The sequence below is a fragment of the Patella vulgata genome, chromosome 5 (genome assembly GCF_932274485.2).
Source record: "Patella vulgata chromosome 5, xgPatVulg1.2, whole genome shotgun sequence".
Taxonomy (NCBI): Eukaryota; Metazoa; Mollusca; class Gastropoda; family Patellidae; genus Patella; species Patella vulgata.
This window is the reverse complement of record NC_065883.2, coordinates 24,516,733-24,536,520: the sequence shown is the minus strand read 5'-3', so window position 1 is coordinate 24,536,520 and position 19,788 is coordinate 24,516,733. Positions and strand designations below refer to the sequence as shown.

Here is a 19,788-nt window from a genome sequence, read left to right as displayed (position 1 = left end):
TTAATACAGATCGTCTGATAAATTAAATCCTTAGAGCGTTCACAAAGAGAAACAAGGTCCATACTCGGAAAGTGCCAGAGAAGGAAATTGCTGAAATTCAAAAGGCTTCTTCGTTTTACTAGTTTAAATAACACATATAAATTTAACACAAATAGGATGATATCTTTAGTCGTTAAAGTGTTCACAAGGTTAAATAAAGTGAAACAAGTACCAACTCGAGACGTAATTAACGGAAATTGTTGAAATTCAATAGGATTATAGCTTCTTCGTCTCTCTAATGATAATTTCAAACTGATCAAATAATAAATGGAGTCTTCAACTTATTTACAATGTTATCGTCATATCAACTGTGATTTGGCAACGCATTAATATTGACAGGGGTCGTGACTACATTTCATACTTTTTTCCATCACCTAATGAAGATATTTCTAAGATGGTGACCTTTTTGTCGGGAAAATTGGACGATGTGCTGATTTTGATTAAGTACTTGTGTTTGGTGTCAATATATATCATTTCAGGTGCACAGATTCCATTTCTGCCAGTTACAACTGTTTAAATTGGACGATGTGCATACTTTGATTAAGTGGTAGAGTTTTGTGTCAATATATTTGTTTTTGGGGCGCAGATTCCATTTCTGTCGTTTATAAGATCACATATTTAGCATATTTCTGATATGGCTGCCATTTGTGGCGGGAAAATGGGACGATGTGCTGATTTTGAATAAGTAGTCGTGTTTTGAAATGATGGTTTGTTCGCTCATTCAGCATATTTCTAAGATAGCCGCCGTTTGTGACAGGGCGTTTTGTAAACTCATTACTGCAACGGTTTCTGAATCCAATTCTCCTATGTATAAGCTTGTAGCGTGTTCCTGGAAGCCAGTACCGTGTTTTACCCATTAGGTATATTATCCAATGATGAAAAGTCCTCATTCGAGTTGACCACTGAGTTGACCAAGAAAATAGGGCATTTACTTGATCAGCCACATGCACACCACGTTGCCGCCAGGCTGGAACGAAACACCTAACCACATGCTTGCTACCTTTTTTTATATATAGGAAAGGGACTGGGCCTCGTCCACCATCTCTAGTTAGCATCCAAAGAGGAAACATCAAGAAACTAAAAATTGATCTTGATTGCATGACGTTTGGTTGTTCTGTGCTTTGAAAGTGAATAATGACGAGGTGAGTCTGGCACATTCTCTATAGGCTTGGCGAAAAAGCGGCTTCCACCGGATAAGTTCGTCACCGGAGTGTGGTGAGAACAAATCCTGGTCTGATTGTTAACAGCGAGTTCTGGACGTAGTAAGTGCTTGGTGCGGTCTTGGCAGGAGCGTGATGGGCGCGAGTCAATTTCTTGCCACGCTTATTGTTGAAAGCCACACGATACCGTTACGCTATCTCTGCCTGCATGGCAGAAGACCGAGTGAATAGACTTTTCTTTCAGAGAACGATCAGTAAGTCTCATCGATGGATACGACATAGTACCGGCTTTCGGGATTGTGCTACAAGCTAAATAGCCTACGTAGCAGAATTGGGCTCAGAAACCTGTAAATAACAACGACAAGTAAATATATGACCATAATGTGTTTAGAAAACGTTCCGCCGTGCTAAATTGGCCATCTTTGAAATATGCTAAGTATTTGAAGATGTGATCAATTTACAAGGTTGTACATGTCAGAATTGGAATCTACGGCCCCGAAAACATGTTTATTGACACAAAACACTACTAAGGCTGTCATGTTGGAAATATGCTAATTATGTGAACATGTGTTCAATTTACAATGTTGTAAATGTCAGAAATTGAATTTTCGACCCCGAAAACATATATTATATTGATACCAAACACTATACTACTTAAAGGAGCTAAATCACTAACATTTGGGACCTAGAAATTGACAAAAGTGGGTCGCAACGCATATAATACTGTAATATGAATGTATATAAACTGATTTACATTCAATCGTTTCCGTTTTTACTAGAATTTCAAATCAGTTATCTTCGGCGAAATAAGCCAGCAGTCTCAAGCGAGCGCAAATTTCTAGCGTCTGGTTATTCCAGTCTACATACGCCTTTTGATTTGGTGCAATGTGTCTAGCCTTGTCCCTTGAGTCTCTTGATGCAACTGGGGCTGAAGCGCATTATGGTACACGATTCGTGTACCAATGGTAAAATGTTTATTTTGTCTTAAATATTGGATATCAAAAGCCCATATTTTCCCGGTAAGATCACAACATGAATGTTGATTTAATTTGACAAATAAATCGTGTTTTCAATGTTGAAAATTTTGGATGATATTGAGTTAAACATCTTCATTAAAAAAATAAAATTGAACCTATATGTTAGTCCCGAAATAACTGTGTGTCAAGTGGACGTTAAACCCATTTTTTTCCTATCTCTCTGTTAAACATGATATATTATGGCAATTATAGAGTAATCCAGATCTTTGGGATATAACATATATATTAAGTTTCATCAAGATGGGATCTGGGGCCATAACCCAGGAATTTACGAAATGAGCGAATTTCGAATGGAACCAACATCTTGTGGCTATAAACATATGTTTAAGTTTTATCAAAGCTAGGTTGCCAGGCAACGAAACATACGCCCACAGCAGCTAAATTGTCCGGCCAGTCAACAAGAGTTGTCGCATTTTTACTTTTACTTTTTTCGGCAATGAAACATTTATAATACACTTAAATCTGATTAAGAGTAACAACTCATGAAGTAATTATCAGAAAATCATTAGAATGTGTTTGGTTTTTATTAAGTTCTGCCCCATGCTAACGTTTAGTATACGAAACTTTTAATATCATGGATTTAGCTGTTCAAGTCATAAAAATTAATTGAAATTCAATATACTTGTTTGTCTCAAGATCTTAAACTCTGTGTATCAATTTGAAGTCAATCGGATGTTAACTTTAGCCTCTAGACTGTCAAAAGATTTTTCAAAGTGATCAAGGGTCATAACTTTGGCAGTAATTATTGAAAATCTCTGAAAATCAACAGGATTCTACGTCTCATGACCTCAAACACTGTGGGATATTCACTTTAGCCTCTAGAGCATTCACAAGATTTTTTGAAGTGATCAAGGTCCATAACTCTGGCAGTAATTATCGAAAATCGCTGAAAATGAAAAGACTTCTTCGTCTCATGACCTTAAAAACACTGTGTATAAATTTGAAGTCAATCAGATATTAACTTTAGCCTCTAGGGCGTCCACAAGATTTTTCAAAGTGATCAAGGGTCATAACTTTGGCAGTAATTATCGGAAATCACTGAAAATCAACAGGCGTCTGCATCACACGACCTTTAACACTGTATATAAATTTAAAGTCAATCGGATATTAACTTTAGCCTCTAGAGCGTCAACAAGATTTTTTTAAGTGATTAAGGGTCATAACTCTGGCAGTAATTATCGAGATTCGCTGGAAATCAATAGGCTTCTTCGTCGCATGGCCTTAAACACTGTATATAAATTAAAAGTCAACCGGATATTAACACTAGCCTCGAGAGCGTCCACAAGCAATTGTGGACGTCGGATTGACGGACGGACCGATGGACGGACGGACGGACGGGGGCGACGACAATATACGACCTCTAGAGTGTCCACAACCTGGCGTACGAGAAACAGCCATTTTGTCTGGAAGATGTAAGGCAATTGACTTAAAACTTTCAAAATATTCTGGGGGGAGAAAAACTTGATGATACAGCGCGCACGTGCTAACCATTCAGCCCCCCCCCCCCCCCCCGTACAAAATGGATGTTAGTTGAAAGTCTTTAATACGTAGCTTAAACTGTCAGATTTTCTAAATTAATACAGTGGACTCTGTCACATCCGATCTCCGATCACTCCGGATTGCTGTGACATCCGGTATGATTTTCATGTCCCGATTTATTGCCTTATTACTTCAGCCAAAAAATCGCTGGTAAATCCGAATTCTGTATGTTTTGGATTCCGAAATCAATCAGCCGTCCCGTCACATAATTTCCATTGAATCGACACAGTATAATCCGTACTTCAAACGGTGGGTGTGTGAAGCATCCAATTATCGGTGAGATTAAAACTCAATGGGTGTGAAACCAGAAAAGATTAACAAGACCCGCGAGACGTGATCAATTTAACAACAATGATTCAAGCGAGAACGATTCGTCCAGCAGTAGCGATGCCTCTGAAGCGGAAGGTCAACTGCACGATGTAACGTATTGGTTAGTACTAGTACCATTCTACTTTTTTATTATCACTATCACTATTATATTAGGCTCTTAGAATCTATATTAATAATTTATCATATTCATTTGAAATACATACACCCAAATAAACATGCTTCGTCGATGTATCGTCCAGACGATAGTCGAACGATTGGCAAACAATTTGAAGGCCTAGGCTATATATATATAGGAGAGCTACCGCCAATACCAGTAGTGCCTATCGGTCGTTTTTTTTAAAGGTGTTATGCCCAAGGCCAAGGGCCTATTTAATGTAGGATCTGTATGATTCAAATTAGTACCGTTGTCAGAATATAATTTAGCTTTACAAAATGATCTATTGATTACATGTACATTGTAATCAAGGAACAATGTTAATAGTGCTGATCACGTAGATTACAACATCTAATGATCTATATAATATAGAAAAGCCCAGGGCCTACTACAGTACTAATTACTAAAAATATTTTTTTTAAACTTTTGTCCAGGTGCAGTTGTGGACATTGCCTAAAAATGCAAGTTCCACGTGACAGGAAGTGTTGTAAAGATTGTCTGCAGTGTGTCGAGAAAATGGGGCAACGTAGTTGCCTCTGTCAACATGAAGGTTTTCTTGCAAACTGTTTAAATCCCCATGTACTAGAGGTCTCTTTTTATGAGTACATTGAACAGCAAGGGCCAGTTGGTGATGATGAACCTATACATGAGTATGTTTTGGTTGTTTTTTTTAAACATATTCATATTCAGTCATTTCAGGTTTTGGCCATTTGGGGTCAATTTCTCCATTTAGACTCTAAATGAGTCAATTTAACTATTGCTACATCTTATTATCCCAGTAGGATTGCAATACACAAATATTCAGTAAATACACTGCCACACACATGGGAGTACTTTATTACTAGCATAAAAATATCTTGCTTAAAGTAGCTATGTCTCTAACTCAATATCATCCAAAATCTTCAAAATTGAAAACACAAATTATTTGTCAATTTAAATCAACATTGATGCTGTGATCTTACCAGAAAAAGATAGGCTTCTGATATCCAATATTTAAGACAAATGCGTTTCAGCCCCAGTTCTAGCAAGAGACTCGAGGAACGAGGCTAGACATATTGCACCAAACCAAACGGCGTATGTAAACTGGAATAACCAGGCGCTAGAAATTTGCATTCGATTGAGACTGCTGGCTTATTCCGCGGAACATAACTGATTTGAAATTAGAGTAAAAACGGAAACCATTGAATGTATATCAGTTTATATACATTCATATTACAGTATTATACGAGTTGCGACCCACTTGTGTCAATTTCTAGGTCCCAAATGTTAGCGATTTAGCTCCTTTAAACATTTCAATAATTTAACAACATACACAATTGATTATTGAACTGCTCACATACAATGCTTTTAGTTAATGGTACCCAATTTATTTATTTCAGGGTCTATAGATATATAGCCTACAGAAGGTTTACAAGATGGATATGGCATATCCTTGGTAAAAAGAACAGAAAGGTCATTCCATCCTGTGTTGTAAATAAAATTCGTGAAACTTTTCCTTCCAGTTCTGAAACTTACACAGGATTTAAGTATCCTGATGACTATTAAAAATAAGAAAAAAAAACTTTCAAAGTATTTTCTTTGATTTTTTATTAAATGGAAGATTTCAAAAGTAATGAGTAATGAAAATGTAATTAATTTCATTCCAAAAATCATGTAATGGTTAATTACTTTTCAATTACATTTTATAGCACATATAAATATTTCCAATATAAAAAGCCTCAAATTTAATAGCACTAAAGAAGTAAATTAAGTGTATCTGACACAAATCCAATTCATTATAATTTATAAAATAAAGATTTAAATCAGTTTTAACAAATTATAATAAAACTAAGAAGGCATTATTATTACTTTTTTTTTACGACCCTTTTTTTTAGACATGTCACCTAAAAAGTGGATTTCTGAAAAGATGTATATTGTAATCAATGATTAGTGCTAATTTGCAGGCAATCAATCAATCAGTTAGATTAAAAGACAATTTAGTACTACTTGATAATTTATGTGAAATTGTATTAGACGAACATAAGTGCACCAGAAGACATGAGCTATCGTTGATAAATACATAATGTTTTATTTGTATTCTCCATTGCCAGTACATTAGCTATGGTATGAGTTTAATGGTATTAAATTGTTTAGGAAATATTGTGAGAATAACAGGAAAAGGGGTCCAAAGCCAAGGATAGATTCTGTGTCTAAATACACGTGATCGGAATGTTACCATTTCATATTTGGCATGAGTGACCAATCACATCATAATTACATCATAATTAGCCAATATAACAATTGATGGCTGTGAATCTGAATAAGAAGCGATTTCTTCTTTAAAAAATGTCACCAAAATATTCAAATCTATGTGTAATAAAAATGGGAACACCTATATTTCATATTTAATTGTGGTATTCAAATTTATGTCAGTGATATTTCTATAAAATTACGTGTTTTCGTAATATGATAGAATGAAAGCTTGCCGATCCGTATCGACTTGTAAAAAGACATAGCTTCCTGCAGCGTATGGCGTACGTGACTCACTGCACATAGCTTTATCGTAAGAGAGAGAGATGTTAATCTAAGATGTTAAACACACATCTTCCTACACAAAATTTGACTTTGCCCCCCCCCACCCAAAAAAAAACAAACCCTACCTGATAAAGCTTTGTCAGCTGATGTAATGGTATTGATGATATACGTCTACCCTGCGTCTTATTGCGCAACGAATTATTTTCTGTGTACGTCAGTCCATGATATTCCGAGAATTAGTTTTACTTTCACTTTGATGTCGACCTAAGCTGACGCTTGTATTTTTATTTATAATTCTGAAGCTGCATTGGATTTTATTTTCGTCATATTTTTAAACATTAAAATATATAAAATATTTTAAAAGCTATGTCATTCAGGACTAATATTATTTCAATAATTCGCCTGTGGGTAGGAATTTACCATACAAACTTTCTAAATTAATATGCATATCTAGAAATGAGTATAAGCTTATTTCAACTTCAATGTAAGATGATACAAATTTGAGTTGTTATAAATTAGTATGATTAAAGGCTGGTATGTTTATTGCGACTGTAATGTAACATGTAACAAATTGCACTTTTAGTCGACCATGAAGTGGGCCCTTTCTCCTAAAAATGGTTAGAAAAAACACCAAACGCATCCCAGGGGCGTGGTGACCCATGATTTTGCATGAGGAACAAGATCCCGTCCGCCACCGCCCCGCCCCCAACAATATATGTGAGTGGGGGGGGTGACCGGGGGGAGGAGGCCGGAGATCCCAGTGCCGCCGGGTAATATTAAGCTGTGTGGAACATATTAGAGTCGATTTGAAGCATATCTGCCCAACTCCATTATCATTATGATTATAATGTTGAAAACCGCATTGTAACTGTTTGCCATTTGCGAGGGGCACAAAAACCCAAGGGGGCGCAAAAACTCAAAACCATGATGCAAACCTCGTCATTGCGTCCCTCTCACTTAGCCCCTGACACACCCTAAAATACACTCTACCTTGTACAATTTATCAAGTTCTATATAGATCAATCAAACGAAGAACTGATACTGAGGCTACGTCTACTCCACGTCTTATTGTTCCACGAATCTTTACCTTTCTATTGTGTAACATATAATAGGTTTAAAGCTAGGTTTGAGGGTTCACAAGGTTCTAAAAACTAAAACAAGGGCCGTAACTCTGGAAGTAATCTACAGAAATTGTTGAAATTCGACAGGCTTTTTCATTTTACTAATTCAAATAATGCATATAAATTTCATACAGATCGGATGATAACTTTTGTCCTTCGAACGTTCACAAGGTTCAAAAAAGTAAAACAAGGGCCATAACTCTAGAATTAATTGACGAAAATTGCTGACATTCAATAGGCTTCTTCATTTCACTAATTTAAATGATGCATATGAATTTCATACAGATTAAGTGATAACTTTTGTCGTTCAAGCGTTCACAAGATTCAACAAAGTGAAACAATGGCCATACCTCTAGATGTAATTAACAGAAATTGCTGAAATTCAATAGGCTTCTTCGTTTTACTAATTTAAATGATGCATATAAATTTCATACAGATCGGATAATAACTTTTGTCGTTAGGACATTCACAAGGTACAACAAAGTGAAACAAGGGCCATAACTCACGGCGTAATTAATGGAAATTGCTGAAATTCAATAGGCTTCTTCGTTTCACTAATTTAAATAGCAAGAGACTCGAGGAACGAGGCTAGACATATTGCACCAAACCAAACGGCGTATGTAAACTGGAATAACCAGGCGCTAGAAATTTGCATTCGATTGAGACTGCTGGCTTATTCCGCGGAATAAAAACGGAAACCATTGAATGTATATCAGTTTATATACATTCATATTACAGTATTATACGAGTTGCGACCCACTTGTGTCAATTTCTAGGTCCCAAATGTTAGCGATTTAGCTCCTTTAAACATTTCAATAATTTAACAACATACACAATTGATTATTGAACTGCTCACATACAATGCTTTTAGTTAATGGTACCCAATTTATTTATTTCAGGGTCTATAGATATATAGCCTACAGAAGGTTTACAAGATGGATATGGCATATCCTTGGTAAAAAGAACAGAAAGGTCATTCCATCCTGTGTTGTAAATAAAATTCGTGAAACTTTTCCTTCCAGTTCTGAAACTTACACAGGATTTAAGTATCCTGATGACTATTAAAAATAAGAAAAAAAAACTTTCAAAGTATTTTCTTTGATTTTTTATTAAATGGAAGATTTCAAAAGTAATGAGTAATGAAAATGTAATTAATTTCATTCCAAAAATCATGTAATGGTTAATTACTTTTCAATTACATTTTATAGCACATATAAATATTTCCAATATAAAAAGCCTCAAATTTAATAGCACTAAAGAAGTAAATTAAGTGTATCTGACACAAATCCAATTCATTATAATTTATAAAATAAAGATTTAAATCAGTTTTAACAAATTATAATAAAACTAAGAAGGCATTATTATTACTTTTTTTTTTACGACCCTTTTTTTTAGACATGTCACCTAAAAAGTGGATTTCTGAAAAGATGTATATTGTAATCAATGATTAGTGCTAATTTGCAGGCAATCAATCAATCAGTTAGATTAAAAGACAATTTAGTACTACTTGATAATTTATGTGAAATTGTATTAGACGAACATAAGTGCACCAGAAGACATGAGCTATCGTTGATAAATACATAATGTTTTATTTGTATTCTCCATTGCCAGTACATTAGCTATGGTATGAGTTTAATGGTATTAAATTGTTTAGGAAATATTGTGAGAATAACAGGAAAAGGGGTCCAAAGCCAAGGATAGATTCTGTGTCTAAATACACGTGATCGGAATGTTACCATTTCATATTTGGCATGAGTGACCAATCACATCATAATTACATCATAATTAGCCAATATAACAATTGATGGCTGTGAATCTGAATAAGAAGCGATTTCTTCTTTAAAAAATGTCACCAAAATATTCAAATCTATGTGTAATAAAAATGGGAACACCTAAATTTCATATTTAATTGTGGTATTCAAATTTATGTCAGTGATATTTCTATAAAATTACGTGTTTTCGTAATATGATAGAATGAAAGCTTGCCGATCCGTATCGACTTGTAAAAAGACATAGCTTCCTGCAGCGTATGGCGTACGTGACTCACTGCACATAGCTTTATCGTAAGAGAGAGAGAGAGAGATGTTAATCTAAGATGTTAAACACACATCTTCCTACACAAAATTTGACTTTGCCCCCCCACCCAAAAAAAAAAAACCCTACCTGATAAAGCTTTGTCAGCTGATGTAATGGTATTGATGATATACGTCTACCCTGCGTCTTATTGCGCAACGAATTATTTTCTGTGTACGTCAGTCCATGATATTCCGAGAATTAGTTTTACTTTCACTTTGATGTCGACCTAAGCTGACGCTTGTATTTTTATTTATAATTCTGAAGCTGCATTGGATTTTATTTTCGTCATATTTTTAAACATTAAAATATATAAAATATTTTAAAAGCGATGTCATTCAGGACTAATATTATTTCAATAATTCGCCTGTGGGTAGGAATTTACCATACAAACTTTCTAAATTAATATGCATATCTAGAAATGAGTATAAGCTTATTTCAACTTCAATGTAAGATGATACAAATTTGAGTTGTTATAAATTAGTATGATTAAAGGCTGGTATGTTTATTGCGACTGTAATGTAACATGTAACAAATTGCACTTTTAGTCGACCATGAAGTGGGCCCTTTCTCCTAAAAATGGTTAGAAAAAACACCAAACGCATCCCAGGGGCGTGGTGACCCATGATTTTGCATGAGGAACAAGATCCCGTCCGCCACCGCCCCACCCCCAACAATATATGTGAGTGGGGGGGGTGACCGGGGGGAGGAGGCCGGAGATCCCAGTGCCGCCGGGTAATATTAAGCTGTGTGGAACATATTAGAGTCGATTTGAAGCATATCTGCCCAACTCCATTATCATTATGATTATAATGTTGAAAACCGCATTGTAACTGTTTGCCATTTGCGAGGGGCACAAAAACCCAAGGGGGCGCAAAAACTCAAAACCATGATGCAAACCTCGTCATTGCGTCCCTCTCACTTAGCCCCTGACACACCCTAAAATACACTCTACCTTGTACAATTTATCAAGTTCTATATAGATCAATCAAACGAAGAACTGATACTGAGGCTACGTCTACTCCACGTCTTATTGTTCCACGAATCTTTACCTTTCTATTGTGTAACATATAATAGGTTTAAAGCTAGGTTTGAGGGTTCACAAGGTTCTAAAAACTAAAACAAGGGCCGTAACTCTGGAAGTAATCTACAGAAATTGTTGAAATTCGACAGGCTTTTTCATTTTACTAATTCAAATAATGCATATAAATTTCATACAGATCGGATGATAACTTTTGTCCTTCGAACGTTCACAAGGTTCAAAAAAGTAAAACAAGGGCCATAACTCTAGAATTAATTGACGAAAATTGCTGACATTCAATAGGCTTCTTCATTTCACTAATTTAAATGATGCATATGAATTTCATACAGATTAAGTGATAACTTTTGTCGTTCAAGCGTTCACAAGATTCAACAAAGTGATGTAATTAACAGAAATTGCTGAAATTCAATAGGCTTCTTCGTTTTACTAATTTAAATGATGCATATAAATTTCATACAGATCGGATAATAACTTTTGTCGTTAGGACATTCACAAGGTACAACAAAGTGAAACAAGGGCCATAACTCACGGCGTAATTAATGGAAATTGCTGAAATTCAATAGGCTTCTTCGTTTCACTAATTTAAATGATGCATATCAATTTCAAACAGATGGGGTGATAGCCGTTGTCATTAGAGCATTCACAACATTCAACAAAGTGAAACAAAGGCCATAACTCTAAATGAAATTAACGGAAATTGCTGAAATTCAACAAGCTTCTTTGTTTTACTCATTTAAATGATGCATATAAATTTCACGCAGATCGGTTGATAACTTTTGTCGTTAGAGCGTTCACAAGGTGCAACAAAGTTCACAAGGAGTGGGGTGGACTGTCCAACCTCGTGTCCTCCGGTTTTCTTCCACTGCTAAAAGACCCCTACGTGCAAGCGAATTATTGAAATAAAACATTGAACCGTATGTTAGTCCCGAAATGACCTAGTTTGTGTCGAATGGACGTTAAATCCCATTTCTCTCTCTCTCTCTCTTTCTCTCTCTCTCTCTCTCTCTGCAGCCATGTAACTGATGACCATATTAAAAGTCCCACTTTTAGGGTGTGGCCAGGTGGGCATTAGGACGATCTGGCTAGAGGAAAGTCCCAACATTTTTGGTTAGATTTTTGAAAAATAAGTTTTCCAAGTATGGATCTCTGTTTCCAGTAAGTGTCAGCCATGAAACTGATGACCATATAAAAAGCCCCGTTTTTAGGGTGTGGTCGGACATACTTTAGAGCGATCTGACTTAGGAAAAGCCCCCAAACTTTTGGTTAGATTTCTGAAAATTGTATTTAACAAGTGTGTATCTTTGTTTCTGGTAAGTTTCAGCCATGTAACTTCTGGCCATATAAAAAGCCCCATGTTTAGGGTGTAGTCGGACATACTTTAGAGCGATCTGACGTGGGGAAAGTTCCCAAATTTTTGGTTAGATTTTTGAAAATTGTTTTTAACAAGTGTGGATCTTTGTTTCTCGTAACTTTCAGCCATGTAACTTATGGCCATATAAAAAACCATATTTTTAGGGTGTGGTCGGACATACTTTAGAGCGATCTGACTTGGAAAAAGACCTCAAATTTTTGGTTAGATTTTTGAAAATTCTATTTACCAAGTGTGGATCTTTGTTTCTGGTAAGTTTCAGCCATGTAACTGATGACCATATTATTAGCCCTGTGGGGCGATATTGGGTGTGGTCTGACTTGGGGAAAGCCCCGAAAATTTTGGTTCGATTTGTGAAATATTTACTCCAGCTAAGGATACCTGCTTCTAGAAAGTATGGATACCATTGTCCCTAGAAAGTTTCAGCCATGTAACTTATGACTTAATTTTAGGCCCCCTGGGAGTTTCTTTAAGGTGCTGCTGCGGCTATACGCCCCACCAGTGCCCGATCTGACCAATTGATTTTTACTCGTACCGACACCTGCTACAAATTTTTTGTAACTGATGAACATATTATTTTGTCATTAGCTCCTGGACTAGTATTAGTTGGCTACAATGTTTGTTTACATTTATTAACGAAACTATAATGGCTTGGTAAAAATGGGTGTTATTTGAAAGTCTTTTAAACAACGAAATTTAACCTCCCAGAATTTCCAAAATAATGTTGCATAATTATAAATTAGTACGATTTTATATACCCTGTAACTGTAATGTAACGTCTAATAAATTACACTTAACTTAGTCGACTATGCGGTTGGTCCTTTATCCTAAAAATGGTTAGAAAAAACAAACACCAAACGCACCCTAAAATACACTCTACCTTGTACAATTTATCAACTTCTTTATAGATCAATCAAACGAAGAACTGATACAGAGGCTACGTCTACTCCACGTCTTATTGTTCCACGAATCTTTTACCTTTCTATTGTGTAACTTATTATAATTGTAAAAACCATACGTCAGTCCATATAATTCCCAGAAGTACTTTTACTTTCACTTTGTTGTCGACCCGAGCTTTGGCTCATATTTCTATTCAGCAATGGATTTTATTTTCGTCATACATTTAAACATTAAAATGTTTAAAGACTTCAGAGCCCTCACATAGTGGAAGGCTCGGGGGGGGGGGGGCTTATGCCCGGGGGCAACACTTGAATATTTATGGACTAGCCTCCATGGAGGCTGAGATAGCAAATCACCGGGATTCACACACCTAAACCCCTGAACCAGTTCATATAGCAGCAAATAGAGAGGGCAAAATTATGATTTTTTCCAAGAAATATTATTGGGTTTTTCGATCAAATGGACGGTTGAAGGGGAAATAAACATAAAAAGTTTACATATAAGCTGATTTAATAAATCATTATTTAGATAAAGTGTTAAAAAGAGCCTATAAAAAAAATGTATTTAAAATTACTTTAATCAAGAAAGTCAACTGAGCGCAGGCACTGAACAAATCAGTTACAGTTCCAGACGGGGGTGGGGGGGAGGCACTGAAATGCTTGCCCTGGGCGCCACTTAGGTTTGTGAGGGCCCTGGAATGCTCTGGATTTTTATCTAAATTGTTTTAATTTGTCAATTGTATTCTTCGTTCGTGTGGCTAATATGTTGGTTGTGTGTGGAAGATGTCCACTCGTCGCAAACTAGGAAATTTTTGGACTTACATGGTACTTTTTTTATTTCAATAATTTGCTTGTGCCCAGCGGGATGAAATCGGAAGACAAGTGGAAACGCACGAGTATGGATGTGACACTATCCTGTGTCTCGGCAACAAAAAGGAATTAGCTGTGACATTATGGACGTGACACTTTCGTCTAGGTCTTTCTTCGTTGTGGAATCAATTATTTCGATCATCAATTAGCTGTGACATTATGGACGTGACGCTTTCGTCTAGGGCTTTCTTCGTTGTGGAATCAATTATTTCGATCATCAATTAACTGACTCGGGCACATCGTTTATGTTGTTACTCTGTTTATATATCGAATACAGCAAACTACAAGGGATAAATACAGGAGACTACGATATCTAAGATAGTACTTTAGGGATTATTAAAATATCCACGGTCTGAGTTCAACATAATAATGTGGGCGTATCAAAACTTCTGACTTTAGTTGGCTACCAACATAACGTCTGTTTACATTTAACGACAATATGGGTGGGTAAAAAATGGATGTTATTTGAAAGTCTTTTATACGAAGCTTAAACTGTCAGACTTTCCAAATTAATATTCACATTTAAATGGGTATGACTTTATCGCAACTTAAGTTTTAATCTAAGATGTTAAACACACATCTTCCTACACAAAATTTGACTTTGCCCACCCCCATCCCCACCCCCCTCACCCCCCCTCCCCCCAAAAAAACAACCCTACCTGATAAAGCTTTGTCAGCTGATGTAATGGTATTGATGATATACGTCTACCCTGCGTCTTATTGCGCAACGAATTATTTTCTGTGTACGTCAGTCCATGATATTCCGAGAATTAGTTTTACTTTCACTTTGATGTCGACCTAAGCTGACGCTTGTATTTTTATTTATAATTCTGAAGCTGCATTGGATTTTATTTTCGTCATATTTTAAAACATTAAAATATATAAAATATTTTAAAAGCTATGTCATTCAGGACTAATATTATTTCAATAATTCGCCTGTGGGTAGGAATTTACCATACAAACTTTCTCAATTAATATGCATATCTAGAAATGAGTATAGCTTATTTCAACTTCAATGTAAGATGATACAAATTTGAGTTGTTATAAATTAGTATGATTAAAGGCTGGTATGTTTATTGCAACTGTAATGTAACATGTAACAAATTGCACTTTTAGTCGACCATGAAGTGGGCCCTTTCCCCTAAAAATGGTTAGAAAAAACACCAAACGCATCCCAGTTCATATAGCAGCAAATAGAGAGGGCAAAATTATGATTTTTTCCAAGAAATATTATTGGGTTTTTCGATCAAATGGACGGTTGAAGGGGAAATAAACATAAAAAGTTTACATATAAGCTGATTTAATAAATCATTATTTAGATAAAGTGTTAAAAAGAGCCTATAAAAAAATTGTATTTAAAATTACTTTAATCAAGAAAGTCAACTGAGCGCAGGCACTGAACAAATCAGTTACAGTTTCTATTGTGTAACATAATTATAATAGGTTTAAAGCTAGGTTTGAGGGTTCACAAGGTTCTAAAAACTAAAACAAGGGCCGTAACTCTGGAAGTAATCCACAGAAATTGTTGAAATTCGACAGGCTTTTTCATTTTACTAATTCAAATAATGCATATAAATTTCATACAGATCGGATGATAACTTTTGTCCTTCGAACGTTCACAAGGTTCAAAAAAGTAAAACAAGGGCCATAACTCTAGAATTAATTGACGGAAATTGCTGACATTCAATAGACTTCTTCATTTCACTAATTTAAATGATGCATATGAATTTCATACAGATTAAGCGTTCAAGCGTTCACAAGATTCAACAAAGTGAAACAATGGTCATACCTCTAGATGTAATTAACAGAAATTGCTGAAATTCAATAGGCGTCTTCGTTTTACTAATTTAAATGATGCATATAAATTTCATACAGATCGGATAATAACTTTTGTCATTCACAAGGGACAACAAAGTGAAACAAGGGCCATAACTCACGGCGTAATTAATAGGCTTCTTCGTTTCACTAATTTAAATGATGCATATCAATTTCAAACAGATGGGGTGATAGCCGTTGTCATTTAGAGCATTCACAACATTCAACAAAGTGAAACAAGGGCCATAACTCTAAATGAAATTAACGGAAATTGCTGAAATTAAATAGGCTTCTTCATCTCACTAATGAAAACAACATATATCAATTTCAAAACAATCAGATGATAAATGTAGTCTGTAGAGTGTTCACAAGAAATTTTGGACGATGGACGGACGGGGGCAACGACAATATACGACCACATTTCCATGTGGGCGTATAAAAACCATCCGTCAGTCCATATAATTCCCAAAAGTACTTTTACTTTCACTTTCACTTTGTTGTCGATCTGAGCTTAGGCTCATATTTCTATTTTGCATTGGATTTTATTTTCGTCATACATTTAAACATTAAAATATTTGAAGGCTTCAAAGCCCACACATAGGGGAAGGCTAAGTGGGGCATATGCCCGGGGGCATACATTTAAACATTAAAATATTTGAAGGCTTCAAAGCCCTCACATAGTGGATTAAGGCTCGGGGGGGGGGGGTTATGCCCGGGGGAGACACTTGAATGTTTATGGACTAGCCTCCTTAGAGGCTGAGATAGCAAATCACAGGCCTTCGCGTCCCTAAATCTGTGAACCAGTTCATAATTCAGCAAATAGAGAGGGCAGAATTATGATTTTTTCAAGATATATTATTGGGTTTTTCGATCAAATGGACGGTTAAAGAGGAAATAAACATAAAATGTTTATAGATATATAACTTCAAACTGATTAAATAATAAATGTAGTCTGTAGAGTGTTCACAAGAAATTATGGGCGACGGACGGACGGATGTATTTATCTACCGTAAACATGGACATAATTTTTTTTTTATTTGTACTGGATCTTCTCTAATCTATATACATGCTTATATATATATTACTGCTTGACTTCATGCCTTAATTCAGAATATTTTGAAATTTCAGTTATATTACCAATTGGATTGATTTTACAATCGTCTTATTCAATTTCCATTTTTTAATGAGTTCTTAAGCTTCAACTGGCAAAATGAATGAAATTTGTTCCGACTGTAAAAATTACATTCTTGTTGTGTGGAAGAAAACAAAATAATTGTACTCTATAAGACACTGTAACTGAACAATTATATACAATACATGTACACCTATAGAATATTATATTGTACAAATTTTAAAATATTTATATTATGAGATAAAAACGTTCATTGTTGGTGGCGCTGAGATAAACTGTTCTAATGATCACCATGGAAACTGCCAGACCCAAGTTATAAAACATACTACAACACTGTTATTTAATTTCAAACTTTTTAAAATGTAAATATGTTTAGATGATTTATATAGAGGGGGTGGGGCTGCAATTTTAAGGCCCTTTTGACTTGGGGAAAGCCCCAAATTTATGCTTAGATCTTCGAAAAATACATTTTTCATGCACGGAACAATATTTCTGGTAAGTTGTAGACATGTAGTGGGATTGGATGGCCGAATGGTTAGCACGTGCGCGCTGTATCATAAGGCCTGTCATTAAGTCAACTGGCGTGGTTTCGAATCCCCGGTTGTACGTGACAAGGAGTGGGGTCGACTGTCCAACCTCGTGTCCTCCGGTTTTCTTCCACTGCTAAAAGACCCCTACGTGCAAGCGAATTATTGAAATAAAACATTGAACCGTATGTTAGTCCCGAAATGACCTAGTTTGTGTCGAATGGACGTTAAATCCCATTTCTCTCTCTCTCTCTCTCTCTCTCTCTCTCTCTCTCTCTGCAGCCATGTAACTGATGACCATATTAAAAGTCCCACTTTTAGGGTGTGGCCAGGTGGGCATTAGGACGATCTGACTAGAGGAAAGTCTCAACATTTTTGGTTAGATTTTTGAAAATAAGTTTTCCAAGTATGGATCTCTGTTTCCAGTAAGTGTCAGCCATGAAACTGATGACCATATAAAAAGCCCCGTTTTTAGGGTGTGGTCGGACATACTTTAGAGCGATCTGACTTGGGAAAAGCCCCCAAACTTTTGGTTAGATTTCTGAAAATTGTATTTACCAAGTGTGTATCTTTGTTTCTGGTAAGTTTCAGCCATGTAACTTATGACCATATAAAAAGCCCCATTTTTAGGGTGCGGTCGGACATACTTTAGAGCGATCTGACGTGGGGAAAGTTCCCAAATTTTTGGTTAGATTTTTGAAAATTGTATTTAACAAGTGTGGATGTTTGTTTCTCGTAAGTTTCAGCCATGTAACTTATGGCCATATAAAAAGCCATATTTTTAGGGTGTGGTCGGACATACTTTAGAGCGATCTGACTTGGGAAAAGACCCCAAATTTTTGGTTAGATTTTTGAAAATTGTTTTTAACAAGTGTGGATCTTTGTTTCTCGTAAGTTTCAGCCATGTAACTTATGGCCATATAAAAAGCCCTGTGGGGCGATATTGGGTGTGGTCTGACTTGGGGATAGCCCCGAAAATTTTGGTTCGATTTGTGAAATATTTACTCCAGCTAAGGATACCTGCTTCTAAAAAGTATGGATACCATTGTCCCTAGAAAGTTTCAGCCATGTAACTTATGACTTAATTTTAGGCCCCCTGGGAGTTTCTTTAAGGTGCTGCTGCGGCTATACGCCCCACCAGTGCCCGATCTGACCAATTGATTTTTACTCGTACCGACACCTGCTACAAATTTTTTGTAACTGATGAACATATTATTTTGTCATTAGCTCCTGGACTAGTATTAGTTGGCTACAATGTCTGTTTACATTTATTAACGAAACTATAATGGCTTGGTAAAAATGGGTGTTATTTGAAAGTCTTTTAAACAACGAAACTTAAACTCCCAGAATTTCCAAAATAATGTTGCATAATTATAAATTAGTACGATATTATATATACCCTGTAACTGTAATGTAACGTCTAACAAATTACACTTAACTTAGTCGACTATGCGGTTGGTCCTTTATCCTAAAAATGGTTAGAAAAAACAAACACCAAACGCACCCTAAAATACACCCTAAAATACACCCTACCTTGTACAGTTTATCAACTTCTTTATAGATCAATCAAACGAAGAACTGATACTGAGGCTACGTCTACTCCACGTCTTATTGTTCCACGAATCTTTTACCTTTCTATTGTGTAACTTATTATAGGTGTAAAAACCATACGTCAGTCCATATAATTCCCAGAAGTACTTTTACTTTCACTTTGTTGTCGACCCGAGCTTTGGCTCATATTTCTATTCAGCAATGGATTTTATTTTCGTCATACATTTAAACATTAAAATGTTTAAAGACTTCAGAGCCCTCACATAGTGGAAGGCTCGGGGGGGGGGGGGGTTATGCCCGGGGGCAACACTTGAATATTTAAGGACTAGCCTCCATGGAGGCTGAGATAGCAAATCACCGGCCTTCACATCCCTAAACCCCTGAACCAGTTCATATAGCAGCAAATAGAGAGGGCAAAATTATGATTTTTTCCAAGAAATATTATTGGGTTTTTCGATCAAATGGACGGTTGAAGGGGAAATAAACATAAAAAGTTTACATATAAGCTGATTTAATAAATCATTATTTAGATAAAGTGTTAAAAAGAGCCTATAAAAAAATTGTATTTAAAATTACTTTAATCAAGAAAGTCAACTGAGCGCAGGCACTGAACAAA

At 35.8% G+C, this 19,788-nt stretch overlaps 1 protein-coding gene across 7 annotated transcripts in view; it reads right to left on the bottom strand.

The window, feature by feature from the left end:
• The window catches only part of LOC126821054 (2'-5'-oligoadenylate synthase 1A), a 29,457-nt gene extending 10,218 nt beyond the window's left edge, over positions 1 to 19,239 (bottom strand). The window contains exon 1 of one of the 7 annotated variants that reach the window (XR_008788225.1): positions 6,899 to 7,030. The gene's annotated coding sequence lies outside the window, so the exon portion shown is untranslated. Of the gene's footprint in view, positions 1 to 6,898; positions 7,031 to 7,746; positions 7,860 to 13,241; positions 13,387 to 19,154 lie in introns of those variants that run through there. The other 6 variants (XM_050549361.2, XM_050549359.1, XM_050549360.2 and 3 more) reach the window with 6 other exon arrangements.
• Positions 19,240 to 19,788: the final 549 nt, after the last annotated feature.